Raw genomic sequence first — 13596 nt, 5'->3', positions numbered from 1 at the left:
CTTCTATTGAACCAGGTGAAAAGAATCACTCTTGCAGAAGGAAAAGAACTTTTACACAAGCAAATATGAATTAAATGCACATAAATTCATATACAGATTCATGCATACAAATTTCTTAAATCTACATTCTAGGCCCAGCTTACATTCATTTCATAATTACATTCTTAACAGACACATACTTACATATGCATTTGGAGCAAAAGACAAAGCATCAATGCAGAAATAACTCACTCATTCTGGATGAAAAATGAGCATATTATTGCATAGAGAGGACAAAGCTTCTACCATTTTACTTACAAATGAATTAAACACAAGTCTGTAAGAAGGATTCGTACTCTTTCATAAGACTAAACCTGCATTGCTATTAAGAAAGGACCTGTTCTGTCCCATGGTAAGGAGAAGTCTGCCTGTGCCTTCTGATCTCTCTGCAGCTGCTCTTTTCCTCTTTCCCTATGCATTCTGTATCTTGCCTTCTTGGTTGTAAAAGTTGCCTTATAATTTCTAATTGTATGTTTCTGTGTTATTCATTTATTGCTTTGAGGATACCTCTCTTCTTAATTTTTTCCTACTTGAAGCTTTGCTTTTGAGTGGTTATCCTTCAGAGAACATGAACATGCACAAACACTGCCTTGGGCAAACACTTGGGCAGGATCCTTTTATGACAGTCTGAGCTCAGGAGAATTAGTGTGCACAGTACTTTTTCTTACATAAATATCACAAGACTTAGGCTGTACCCTTTTGTGAGAGATGAAATTATGCATCCTGACCATAAGATTAAATTGAATATCAGTAACATATAAAGTACTTTTACGTCAATCATCTGGCAATCTTATTATTGTACCCATTATAGCATTTCTGCTATATTTGTTTCCAGTACACTTTATTTTCTTTAACAGTGTCTACAAATACAAGCATGTGGTACTTATAACTTAATTCCATGTGATTTACTGTTTCATCATTAGTTGTTAATCTGTTGCTGTGCCTAAGTAGGATATATTCAAAGGCAAAATATGCACAGGGAACAGACCTGAAATCTCATGCCGGCTAGGATTTACAGTAAAGGGGATATCCATCCCCTTTATAGGAGTAAAAATTTACAGCTACTACAAAAATCACTGTGGGTGTTCCTTGGGAAGTTGGAACTAGATATTTCTCAGGATCCCACTATACAACTCATGGGCATACACAAAGGAATTTAATCCTACTACAGAGATTGTTGCACACACATGTTCACTGAAACTCTATTCATAACACCTAGAAATTTGAAATGGTCTTGATAATTGTCAATGGATGAATGGATGAAGACAATGCGGTACATTTACACAATAGAATATTTCTCAGTCAATAAAATGAAAATATTTAGGAAAAATCATTCTGAGTAATGTAATCCAGACCCCCCAAATATAAATTTGGTATGCTATATATTCACTTGTATTTAGATGCTACCTGTTAAATCATTGATATTCCAGCTACAGTCTACATAGGCACCGAAGTTAGGCATATACAGTTAGGGACTAGGGAGTTTATCTACCTAAGAATGGAAAATACAATAGATAGTTATAGATGTATATGGCAGGCACTGGGACAAGAGTATCAAACACAAGAGGAAGAAATAAATTTGGTATGGTATATATTCACTTGTATTTGGATGCTGCCGGTTAAGTCATTGATAATCTAGCTACAGTCTTCATAGCCATAGAAGTTAGGTATAGAGTAAGCAAATAAGAGTTGTATCTACCTAAGAATGGAAAACATAATACATAGTTATGGGTATATATGGTAAGAACTATGACAGGCATATCAAACACACAGAAAAAGAGAAAAGGAAGTTGAGTCAGGAAATGCAAGAAAGTACAGATAAATCTCTGCATCATCTGAGGAGTGGGATGGAAACTTAATACAGTACAAGCTTCCTGAAATATATACATGTATGAAGGCAACTAATAAAACTGACAACAGTGGAGACAGAATTTATCTCTCATTCCCTAATGGGTCTTCCAGTAACAGGAACGGGTTAATTTAATGGTTTTGATGTTTGTGGTACTAAAAAGTACACCGAAGAGTTTCCAGAGAAGTTAGGTAAATGGTAACCCAGACACAAGCCTTTCTATCTACAATAGTGCAATATATGTAAGATACATTAATAAAATGGTGGCACATAAGTTGTGAGAGTAACCAAACATTGGACAAGATGGAACCCATCCCTGACACCGTTGGATGCCCAAGAACCCGAAACTTGATGCACTAGTGATATAGATAAAAACTCAGTACTGCAAAGGGGATATAGCAATAAGATTATTTCTTGGAGCATTCTGCAGTATTTGAGGACTAGTGCCTTGCTCAGCATCTTCAGAGAAGCTTCCACATGCAAAGGGAACAAAGACAGAGATTCACAACTAGACAGTATACAGAGAATGAAAACCGTAGAAGCACTCACTCCTAAATGGGGAATCTCTTACCAATTCTCTCCATCAGAGCTCAAAGAATCCTTCAAAAGAGGAGACAAAAATAAGGTAAGAGTTAGAGGGGATGAAAGAGTATAAGAGCCAGAGAGGATGAGGGCACTAAGGAAATGAGACCTTCTAAACACAGGAGTACTAAAGCACTTGTGAACACCCAGAGACTGTGGTAGGATGCACAGGGCCTGCACAGGTGCACCAGATGGGGGTCCCAGCACTGAGAAGAGAGGTAGACACAGTTCCTATCCCTAACCCAGAAATAAAAATGCAAATGTAAATTCGTTTTCCCCAGCAGAGTCTCACTCTAAAAACAAAATCAATAACAAAAACAACCAAAAAATATCAAACAAACAAGCCCATTGACACTTAATGATAATCAGCTATGCTTGCAGGTAGGAGCCTAGCATAACTGTTATCTGAGAAACTTCAAGCAGCAGCTGATGGAAACTGATGTAAACTATAGCAAAACATTTGGTAGGTCTAAGGGAGTCTTGTGGAAGACTCAGGAAAAGGATTGAGTGCCCCAGAAGAGTAATGGTCACCTCAAGAAGATCTATAGAGCCTGGGCCTATTGAGGATCAAAGAGTCTCTACCACCAACCAAAGAACATCCATAGACTGGACGTAGCCCCCCTACACATGTGTAGCTTGATCTTCATAGCAGTCCCATAACAACTGGAGCTGGTGCTATCTCTGTCTCAGATTCTGTTGGATGTCTTTGGATTTCATTCCCCTAGCTGGGTTGCCTTGTCTGGCCTCAATGGAAAAGGATGCACTTAATCCTGAGTTAAGCTGGTATGCTAAAGTGCTTATCATAGGAGGCTTCCACTTTTCTAAAGAAAGTGGGAGGATGGAATAAGGAAGGGAGTTGGAGCATGGGACTGGAAAGAAATGAGGTAGGGGGACCATGATCAGAATGTAAAATGAACATATTTATTGTAAAAGAGAAAAAAAAGCCCACAATGTCATCTTTGGAGGTTGTATATCTCATGTTTTGTCAGGGCATTTTTCTTAACCTTACAGGACCTTTTTATATGTATTATGGCTTCTGGTTTTGATTTTTTTTTGTGGAATCCATGGGTGCTGTGAGTGAACCTGTGTATGCCTGCATTTACTTGCATTTCACATGATTTTTCCTTGGCTGTATTTCTCTGCTTTACTGTGTGTGTGTGTGTGTGTGTGTGTGTGTGTGTGTGTGTGTCTGTGTCTCTGTGTGTGTGAGAGAGAGAGAGAGAGAAAGAGAGAGAGAGAGAAGGAAAGAGAGAGAGAGAGAGAAGGAAAGAGAGGGAAAGAGAGGGAAAGGGAGGGAAAGAGAGAGAGAGAGAGCGTGCGTGTGTATCTGTCCTGTTCTAATTTTTTGGTTTTATTTTATTTTATATTTTATTATTATTATTTAGATGTCTGGCAGTATGGTCCAATGAGAGAAAATTGTGGAAGTGGATTGTAGGCAAAGTAAGATGGAACTTGGAAGCATTCGGAAAGAGGATATCATAATGATATTATATTATATTTTGTCTTATTGCATTTTTCTTTTTTATATAGACTACTGTCTTTATGTGATAGTTTTGTTCCTTGCTTCTTTGCGGAAAATGTTTATCAGCTGTAAGAGCTCCCTGGTGAAACTTTTAGGATCACTTGTATATGCCATTATATCATCTGAAAATAAAGAAACCTTGACTTCTTCCATTCCTTTTTGTTCTTCTTTTTATTAGATATATTCTTTATTTATATTTTAAATGATTTCCCCTTTCCTGGTGCCCCCTTTCCCAAAAGTCCCATAAGCCTTGTCCCCTACTCCTGTTTCCCAATCAACCCCCTCCTGCTTTCCCTGTCCTGGTATTCCCCTACACTGCTGCATCAAGCCTTTCCAGGACCAGGGACATCTTCCCTTACTATTTTCTCCCCTTAGTCTCCTATAATTGTCTTACTGTTCTTGATAACACTGCCAATACTATATTGAAAATATCTGGAAAGATTGATCAGTTTTGTCTTTTTAGTGAAATTTCTTCGAGTTTTTCTCCATTTAAGTTGATCTTGACTGTGGGTGTCCTGTAAATTGCCTTTATTATGATTTAACTATATTCCATTTCTCAGGACCTGTGGTGGTAGGGTTCCTGGGTTCTGGTGAGAAAATGTGGTGCTGTCTGTTTGATCATGTTTTCATTCTGTTATCTAAGAAACTAGATTTGTGGTGATTGTGATTCTAGGTGTTTGTATCTTGTCTTGTTTTGGTAGAGTGTGTTTTCCACTCCTTGGATCCTGTTGCCTTCACTGTATCTTAGGAGCATGTGATAGCTGTGGGTTGCCTGATACAGAGTTTTTTTTTTTGTGTCCCTGCCAGGTGGGGACACTGTGGATTGCCAGAGAGAATGTTTTTCCAGGTGTTATGAGGTGATAAAAATGAATGTGGATAGGCTAGGAGAGTGGGGATGAAAAATCCACAGGAGTGGGGGAAAACTGGGTCTGCCCCAAGTGTCTGTGGAGTCCACAGGGGAAGGAAAGAGGATAGACAGGTCTCTTAAGCTGACTCCTGCACAATGGAAATGAGATTGGAAAATTGGAAATGGAGGTCTGGAATGACAGTGAAGATCACATACTTGGTTCATTTATCAGTATAGAAATACCAATATAAATACCCGTAGAGATATAGCTTGGTAGTACAGCTGGACTTATTCTTTAGCAATGGAAAACAACAGTAATAGAAAAAGCAATATTAGGATCCATTTTGTCCCTCAATTCTATTGTTTTCAGGAAAGCATATAGGTATCATCTATCTACAACTAACTGATGCTTCAAAATCTCTACACAAAGCAACCCATCCAATGTGCAGAAATGTTTTGGCAAAATTACATAATTGCATTTCTATGATAATTTTTAAGAAATCATGAAATTTTATTTGTAGCAAAACAAAGTAATGCTTTGTGTTCTGTATAAAGGAATAATTAATTCTTAAGAAGTGAGCCAATTTTTCTATAGCAGCACCTGTGCGCTGGCTCAGCACTCATCTGATGATTCCTTAACACATACTCAAAACCTCACATACAAAAATATTTAAGTAGATTTCTATCATGGATCTAACTGATAAATTATAAATCCTTTGATATTAACTGTTAGAATAAACAGTGATGGACAAATGTATAAATTCCAACGTTATTTTCCTATTGTAATTTATATATTATTTCTGGCCTGTCAGAAATGCACAGTTTTGCTACACAGTAGCCCTCTACTATGGTATTCATACTAACCTCTGCCCCTTCTTCAATGGCTAAATCAGAAACACTCAATGTGGTGCCAAGGGTTCTGATCTCTAATCAGATCTCTGGGAGATTCACAGGTCTAATAAGGACTAAAAGCCATTGAAATGGAACAACCAAACCTCAAGCTCACAAAATCCTTTAACAGCTGTGTGGAAATTGTAGTGACTCCATGTCACCTGGGAGTAACTGAAGTAAAGTAAATGAAGTAACTTTGTCTAAATCCAAATTTCCATTTCAAAAGACAGCACACCTCCAAGTCCATCCCTTCTCTGCAAGAAGACAGCTCACCACAATTGTTCTCTAGGGACGTAATATGATTTAAAAGTCTGCAATCGTGCACAAAAAATATGAGAAATTGTTGATCAGCTTGGAGAGCCACATACACAAGTCATCCTGGAGAGAGTTTCTGGAACTTGGATGAAGAAAGATAAGTATTTAATGGAAATTCTAATACAACCTTACAACCTTAGTTTGGAAAAGCAAGGTTATCACTATAACAAGGAAGCAAGGGCAATTTACTGAAAATAAACCAATTTTAAAAATTCATATAAACATAATAAGAGACCATGTGAGAAGACTGCTGAATGAGAAAAGTTAACAGGTTATGTTCTTCACATGTTACACATCTGTAGACAGTTAAAGCACTTCTTCAACAGCTCTCAGATATCAACATTACAGACAGTCCAAATAGCCATGTTCAATGTGATTATTACCTTGTCCCTGTGTGTTCTTTGGTTTGTATAAATTATTATAACTCAATGTCAATATTGTTACTTAAGCTATTAACAGGTAATTTTTTTTTCTGTTTAAATGCATAACTGCAAATGATGAAACTATTGGTGTGGATCAATGAACACCTATTTTAGGAAGGACTCAAACATGTCTCCTGACTGATTTCTATGAATGGTCAATATTACTGAGCTTTCTCAACTCGCAGTGTATTGATTTGATTTGTCAGACTAAAATATTAATATTAAATGAATGAGTTTGATTTATCAGATAGAATTGTTAATTTAAATGAACCAATATAAAATTTATTATGAACAATAATTGTAGGTATGTTTATCATTTTACCAACCTCAAAGAAATATACTATCAAAGAAAAGAATTTCAAAGGATGAAAACTGAGAAATATTTGGGAGATCTTTGATTTGCACTGATCTCCATTCTATATATGAAGTATTTAAGAAATCAAACAGTATGAGGATATTCTAGAATGATTCAAGTTATGATTGAGGTACACAGGGTAGGAGACAAGAGGCTTTCAAATATAAAAGCTGAACCAGATAATACAAATTTATCTAATTTATTTAACAGTATTTTATTTTCTCATAGGTGGTGGATCTTTCTGTGGAGCACACACTGGTTTGAATTCAGCCTCATGCTGCCACAGGTCTAGGGTCTTAGTTTCTAATATCATGTTTGGCTATAAGATCACTTTAATTACAATCAAACTCCAACATCCTGTCAGGTATTTGGATATAGGTTCATTCTTTGAGAAAGAGGTGTGAGCATGCTGGACTGAGTTTTTCTTGTTACAAGAGATACTATTAAATGAAAAAATGCCTCAAGATTGAAAATGGTGCTCTCAAATTTTCTTCTGCAATTGCTTTTGTAAGCACACAAATTTTAAGAAAACGTGAAAGTATGTGATGAAATTTGATTTTATTCTGTTGCCTAGAGTTCACTAATGGAACAACAACAACAACAACAACAACAACAAGAAAACCATGCAGAAAGGTGATAATTCATTTTATGCTCATCATCTCCCAAACACCAATGTGCAACTTGCAAGAAGAGAATGATGGGTTATTTTCAATCCCTCAAATAAGAAAAGGACCATGAACTAAAGCAAGAGTTCTATTGGAATCACCAATGACATTAAATTTGCAGTCTCTTATTGGATATTGGCCATTTTCCTCTCATCTTAAACCATTTCAAGAAATCACTATCTGTCTTTGCAATTGTCTTTTCTTTTGGTAAGAGCTAATAACTCTTTGGTAGCTACATCTGAAGGCAAGTACTAGTGATAGTAGTTAAATTCAAATGGAAGCTGCTTGTCCCCAAAATACCCCATAAATGAAATAAGTTATCTAATTTGAGTGCACCATGTGAGCATTCCCTTTACACAAACATTTTTCTTTTGATTTCAATAACTCCTGCATAGTATTCAAAAGCATTTTATACTTCATTCAACAATAACTAATATTTTCTTGCTATAATGACATTATTGTTTTCTAAGAGAGACTAGCTGTTTCCAGTGGACAAGCAAACCATATTTTAATTCCTGGTATATTTTCTAAAAATGCCTATTTCAACTGGTAACATGGTACCCTGTTTGAGCTATACATAACCAGTCCTATCTATGTTTAAAAACCCATTCCACAATCCTTCCATCACTGACTGGCTATTGATGACTTAAAGAAAAGGAATGGGTTTCAATTGTGGCAGTGAAACAGTGCTTTTAAAGGGGGCAAACAAAAACACATTCCTTGAGAGGACCAGTGATGGATCACATCTACACCTGTAGGTATATGAATGGATAGTGTGAGTTCTATGGAGATGAGGAAAAAAATGTGTTCTCACTTAAATTTCTCAACAAGTGTAGATAGATGATAGAGATAGATAAATAGAAAAATGTATAGATAGTAGATGATAGATAGCATGTAGAGACTAATTATTGAAATAAATATTAATGAACACATAACTATTGCCTAAATGTCTTTCTGCTAAATTTAACATACTGCTTTATTTTCCAGCTGCCATCACAAATTTTGTTTTCAAAACAATTATGAAAAATATAACTACAGTGAGTTGATTTCTCCTCATGGGTTTGTCTGACAACCATGACCTGCAGATCTTGCATGCTTTGCTCTTCTTGGTGACATACCTATTTGGCTCAGCAGGGAACTTCATCATTATCACCATCACAACACTGGACCCACAGCTCTACTCTCCAATGTATTACTTTCTGAAGCACCTTTCCATTCTGGACCTCTCATCTCTTTCTGTCACAGTTCCCCAGTATGTTGACAGTTCACTGGCACGAAGTGGCTATATTTCATATGGACAGTGTATGATTCAGGTTTTTTTTCTTCACAGCTTTGGCCTGGAGTGAGATGGCCATTCTCACAGTGATGTCTTATGACCGCTATGTGGCCATCTGCCTTCCACTGCACTATGAGGTCATCATGAGTCCCAGAAAGTGCACTTGGGCTGTGGGAGCTGTGTGGTTAAGTGGAAGCATCTCTGGAACTTTATGTGCAACAGGTGTACTCTCTATCAGATTCTGTGGTGACAGAATAATTCACCAATTCTCCTGTGATGTCCCCCAGTTGCTCAAGCTCTCCTGCTCTAATGATTACCTTGCAATAATGGGAGTGGTTAATTTCGTGGCTGTAATGGCCTTTGTCTGCTTTATTGGGATTGTCATCTCTTATGTCCACATATTCTCCACAGTTCTCAGGATGCCCTCTGCTGAAAGCAGATCCAAGGTCTTCTCTACTTGCCTTCCCCATCTCTTTGTTTTCTCATTGTTTCTTTTTACAGGAACCTTTGCATATCTAAATCCAACCTCAGACTCTCCAACTGCTTTAGAGTTTTTATTCTCTATCTTTTACACAGTACTACCTCCAACTCTCAACCCTGTTATTTACAGTCTGAGAAATATGACCCTAAAGAGTGTTGCAAGGAAGTTATTGTTTAATACAAAATTCACTGGTTGGAATCATTAGGCCCATTGTTTATGACTGTTTAATTATACCCATTAATGATTTTAGTCACTGGGTTTTCTTCAAACTCTAATGAAGAGGAATGTTTTGTTTTATTTTCCTATACATAAACTATGTTATAAAATCATGTACTTATGGAAGTATATTGTCTTATTTCTTTGCAGTTTTGCATTAAATGTGTTGTTTCTTCAAATTGATAAAACATTTTAATAGCCTTGTAATATAGATTCACTAGTTTTTACTTTCTAACACATAAACATGCAGTCATACTGACAACTTCAGTATATTTCTAACACTTTTGCAGAGGCAAAATTACAAAAAGTAAAACACAAACATAATACTAATAGTCCTAGGTCCACCACCAAGTTATAAATTTAAGTCAATAATTTATTTTCCAATTTTTATTTTAAAATTATTTTTGTCTAGTAGTATACATTTGGTTTAAATGTATATGATATCAGTAGATGAATTTGCATAGTCTTACAGTTGATATTTTCCTGAACTACAGTTTTCATTTATATTAAAATTTGTCAGTATATATTCCCTCATTTTTCCTATATAAAATATCTTCAACACTTAATTATTGTTAAGTCATTTGATACATGCACTTGTAATTACCAAGCTTTGTCTGTATAATTCTAAAGAATAGGTTTATTGGATTAAGTATACAACATATTCAACTTTCTTAACTGATGTGACCAATAGGGTTTGTACAATTAAGTCATTTATGTGTCAATTAAAGATGTAGGTCCTGGAATTCCAGAACAGGGAAGTGGGAAGGGGTGGATGGAAGAACAGGGGGACAGAAGAGGGCTAATGGGATTTGCGGGGAGTGGGGACCCAGAAAAGGGGAAATCATTTGAAATGTAAATAAAAAATATATCAATAAAAAAAAAGATGTAGGTCCTAAGCACTTCTAAAGCTCTCATGATTTTATTTGTTCATGAACAACTATGGATACAGCCAGAAACTCAGAGGTGGATGAAATCCTGCCAGATGTCTGTCACATGGTGGTAAATAGCACTGGAATCTGATAAGATTTGCATTTTAGTAATAATTCTAATCTACCTTTGCAAAATTTCTTCAAATGTGTGTTAGCTCAACAGATCAAGCACAATAATAATACTTGTTAGTTTTCATATTACTAAAATCTTATATATTTCTTTTCTTTTTGTAAGAAGCTTCATAAGAATGATAATCCCTCATTTTAACGTAGTAAAACAACTCTTCAGTCCCTATTTCTGTTATTCAGGAAATTTTTTCTATCCAGATGTTGTATATAGTATATGTAGTCTTAGATTACCTGTAAGAACAAAAGTTGGTCAGCCTAGATTTTCAAGATACAACCACAAATGACTTTTCGTCAGGCCTTTTACCTGCTCAGACATTGGCCTGTTATTTCCATCTTCAGAGGCATGTGAATTCCATTTGATTCCTTTTGAGTTGCATATTTTCAGAAATACTTGTGCTAGCCTGTTATTTTATTAATTGTCTGAATTACAACATAAGCAAATCAATTCCATTTCCTACCTTTATATTTTAGATTTATTTACATGAGCATTCATTTATAAATTTTGGTTGACAACATATTGGCTTATTATTACCAAATGATATGGGTAAGTAGCTAATATTTGGTGTATAAGTATTTTGTTGTCTTTTGTCCTAGATATGTTGAATGTCTTCATTTTAGGAATAAAGTTACTTTCTTTGAAGTTATTGATCTTTCAAATACATAAAACAATTTTTGGGAATGTTGTGTTCTTTGACATTAAATAGTTTGCCTTTTTTCTTTTTCTTTTTTTTATTCAATATATTCTTTATTTACATTTCAAATGATTTTCCCTTTCCTAGATCCCTCCTCCCTGAAAGTCCCATAAGTCCTCCTCCCTCCCCCTGTTCCCACTTCCACCCCTTCCCACCTTCCTGTCCTGTTATTCCCCTACACTGCTACACTGAACCTTTCCAGAACCAGGGGCCACTCCTTCCTTCTTCTTGGACATCATTAGATATGTGGATTGTGTCTGGGTATTCCAAGCTTCTAGGCTAATATCTGCATAGTAGCAAAAGCTTTGTTGTAGACCCCAAACAAAAAAACATGTGTAATTCTTTTAAAAAAGAATACATTTCTCAATGCTTGTTATGTATTTGAATTTGTGTAGTTCATTTACATATAATTTACTTTCTGTTAACAGTAATTCTGTGATGAACAAGCAATCACCTGTGAATTCCATAAACATTAGACATTACTACCATTTTCTTCCAAGTGGCAAAACACTTCCTCTTCTGATTTTCCTATATCTAGAATGTAACTAAGTTATTACACTGGGTGCTCCAGCTGGAGACACCAGCTTAGAAAAAAACAGAAAGCAGAAGCTAAGCAGGAGCCATTTCTACCAAAGTTGGTGGGTTAGGTGCTCAGCTTTAGAAAGCAGTGTTCTGGAGTTCAGAATCCAATCTATAAATCAGTAAATCAATAGTTTGGCAATCATTATCTGAGTCAAGTTGTCAGCACTAGTCTGTGTTGGGCCATTTGTAGCCCTGGCCATTCATAGCCCTGGCCTTATCTATTCCAAACTTGGTTACCTGCTTTCCAAAGAGATCTGGTAACATACCCAGTATGCTTTTGAAATCCTAATTAATAAAGTGAGAAAAAGAAAAATAGGGTGTATAGAAGTTAAATAATCAGGTCATCAGCTTTTTAAATCCCATATCAGTTTTGCTCCCCAAAGAAAGCTCAGATCAAATAATAGCTTTATTGTCCTTATGAATAACTTTTCTATTTATATGAAGAAATTCCTTGAACAATTTGAAAAAAAAAACAAAAAAATAAGACATATCTCCAAATTTGATACAAACACAAAAGATAGATGTCTAATCTTGTCTAATATATAATATTTATAACCTAATAATTTCAGGGTTTGGTGATAGAGTTAACGGCCAAAGGGAGCTAGAAAAAGCCTGACTTTCAATGGGATGTCTTATCTTTATTTTTCCACATGTTACATTACAGTTTCTCAGACTCATACTTAGAAAATGAAGTGAAATGTTTTTTCAATTTATTTTAAATAATATTACTTCCCTTAGTTCCCTCTGTATCCTTTCTCACTTCTTCATTGAAACATATTTGTTACATCACTTCCACAAACTTAAAATATTACTATTTTGAACACCCACTTGATCTGTAAAAGTGAGATGAAAGCATTACATTTTCTCCAGGCTGGATTGTTCCCATAAACAGAAGCTAGTTAGAGTATAAACAAGTGAGGCAGAAGGCAACTCTGCCTCTTACGTGGTTTCACTTTTTCCTCACTTTCTAATTATTTATTTAAAATTTGATCTTAAAATATAGTTTCACTTTTTCTACATTTCCTTTCCTCCATCCAAATCAGCCCATGTACCCTATACTGGAGCAAAAATCAAGAATCAGAAATTGCAGGAATCAATAATTCATAAGTTTTTTGTTCTTGTTCATTATTTTTGGATACCTTATTATCTGTTTATTTTTTTCTTAAAGATTTATTAGGTTCAAGTGAAGATTTTTATGCAGAGAACATGAACATTCACAAACACTGCCTTGGACCAACACATATAGTGATGTAGATAACTCAATATGGCTAAGGAGATATAGGTATAAATTTATTCCTTGGAGCATTTTGCAATATCTGTAGAAAAGTGCCTTGCTCAACATCTTCAGAGAAGCTTCCACATTCAATATATGGGAACAAAGACAGAGAGAGATTCACAACTGAACAGTGTACAGAGAATGAAAACCTTAGAAGCACTCACTACTAAATGGAGTATCTCTATTAATTTTTTTCCTGGCAGAGCTCCAAAAATCCTACAAACGAGGAGTCAAAAAGAAGGTAAGAGTTAGAGGAGATGAAAAAGTATAAGAGCCAGAGGGGATGGAGGTCACTAAGGTAGTGAGGCCTTCTAAACATAGAAGTACTAAAGCACTTGTGAACACCCAGAGACTGTGGTAGGATGCACAGGGCCTGCACAGGTGCACCAAATGGGGTCCCATTACTGAGAAGCAGACAGAGTTCTCATCTCTAGTCTGAAAGGCCAAATGAAGATAAAGCTTAAGCAAGTATACCCATGGTGTTTTCTTGTTCCAGGTTTCAGCACCAATGAAGGGGAACCAAATGAA

The 13596-nt window shown here is 35.8% G+C and overlaps 1 pseudogene; it reads left to right on the top strand.

Annotated features, from left to right (window-relative positions):
* Window positions 1-8506: 8506 nt before the first annotated feature.
* Window positions 8507-9449, top strand: LOC127673279 (olfactory receptor 14J1-like; annotated as a pseudogene).
* Window positions 9450-13596: the final 4147 nt, after the last annotated feature.

Source organism: Apodemus sylvaticus, chromosome 22 (assembly GCF_947179515.1).
Source record: "Apodemus sylvaticus chromosome 22, mApoSyl1.1, whole genome shotgun sequence".
In the NCBI taxonomy this organism is placed as follows: Eukaryota; Metazoa; Chordata; class Mammalia; order Rodentia; family Muridae; genus Apodemus; species Apodemus sylvaticus.
This window is presented reverse-complemented; position numbering and strand designations above follow the sequence as displayed.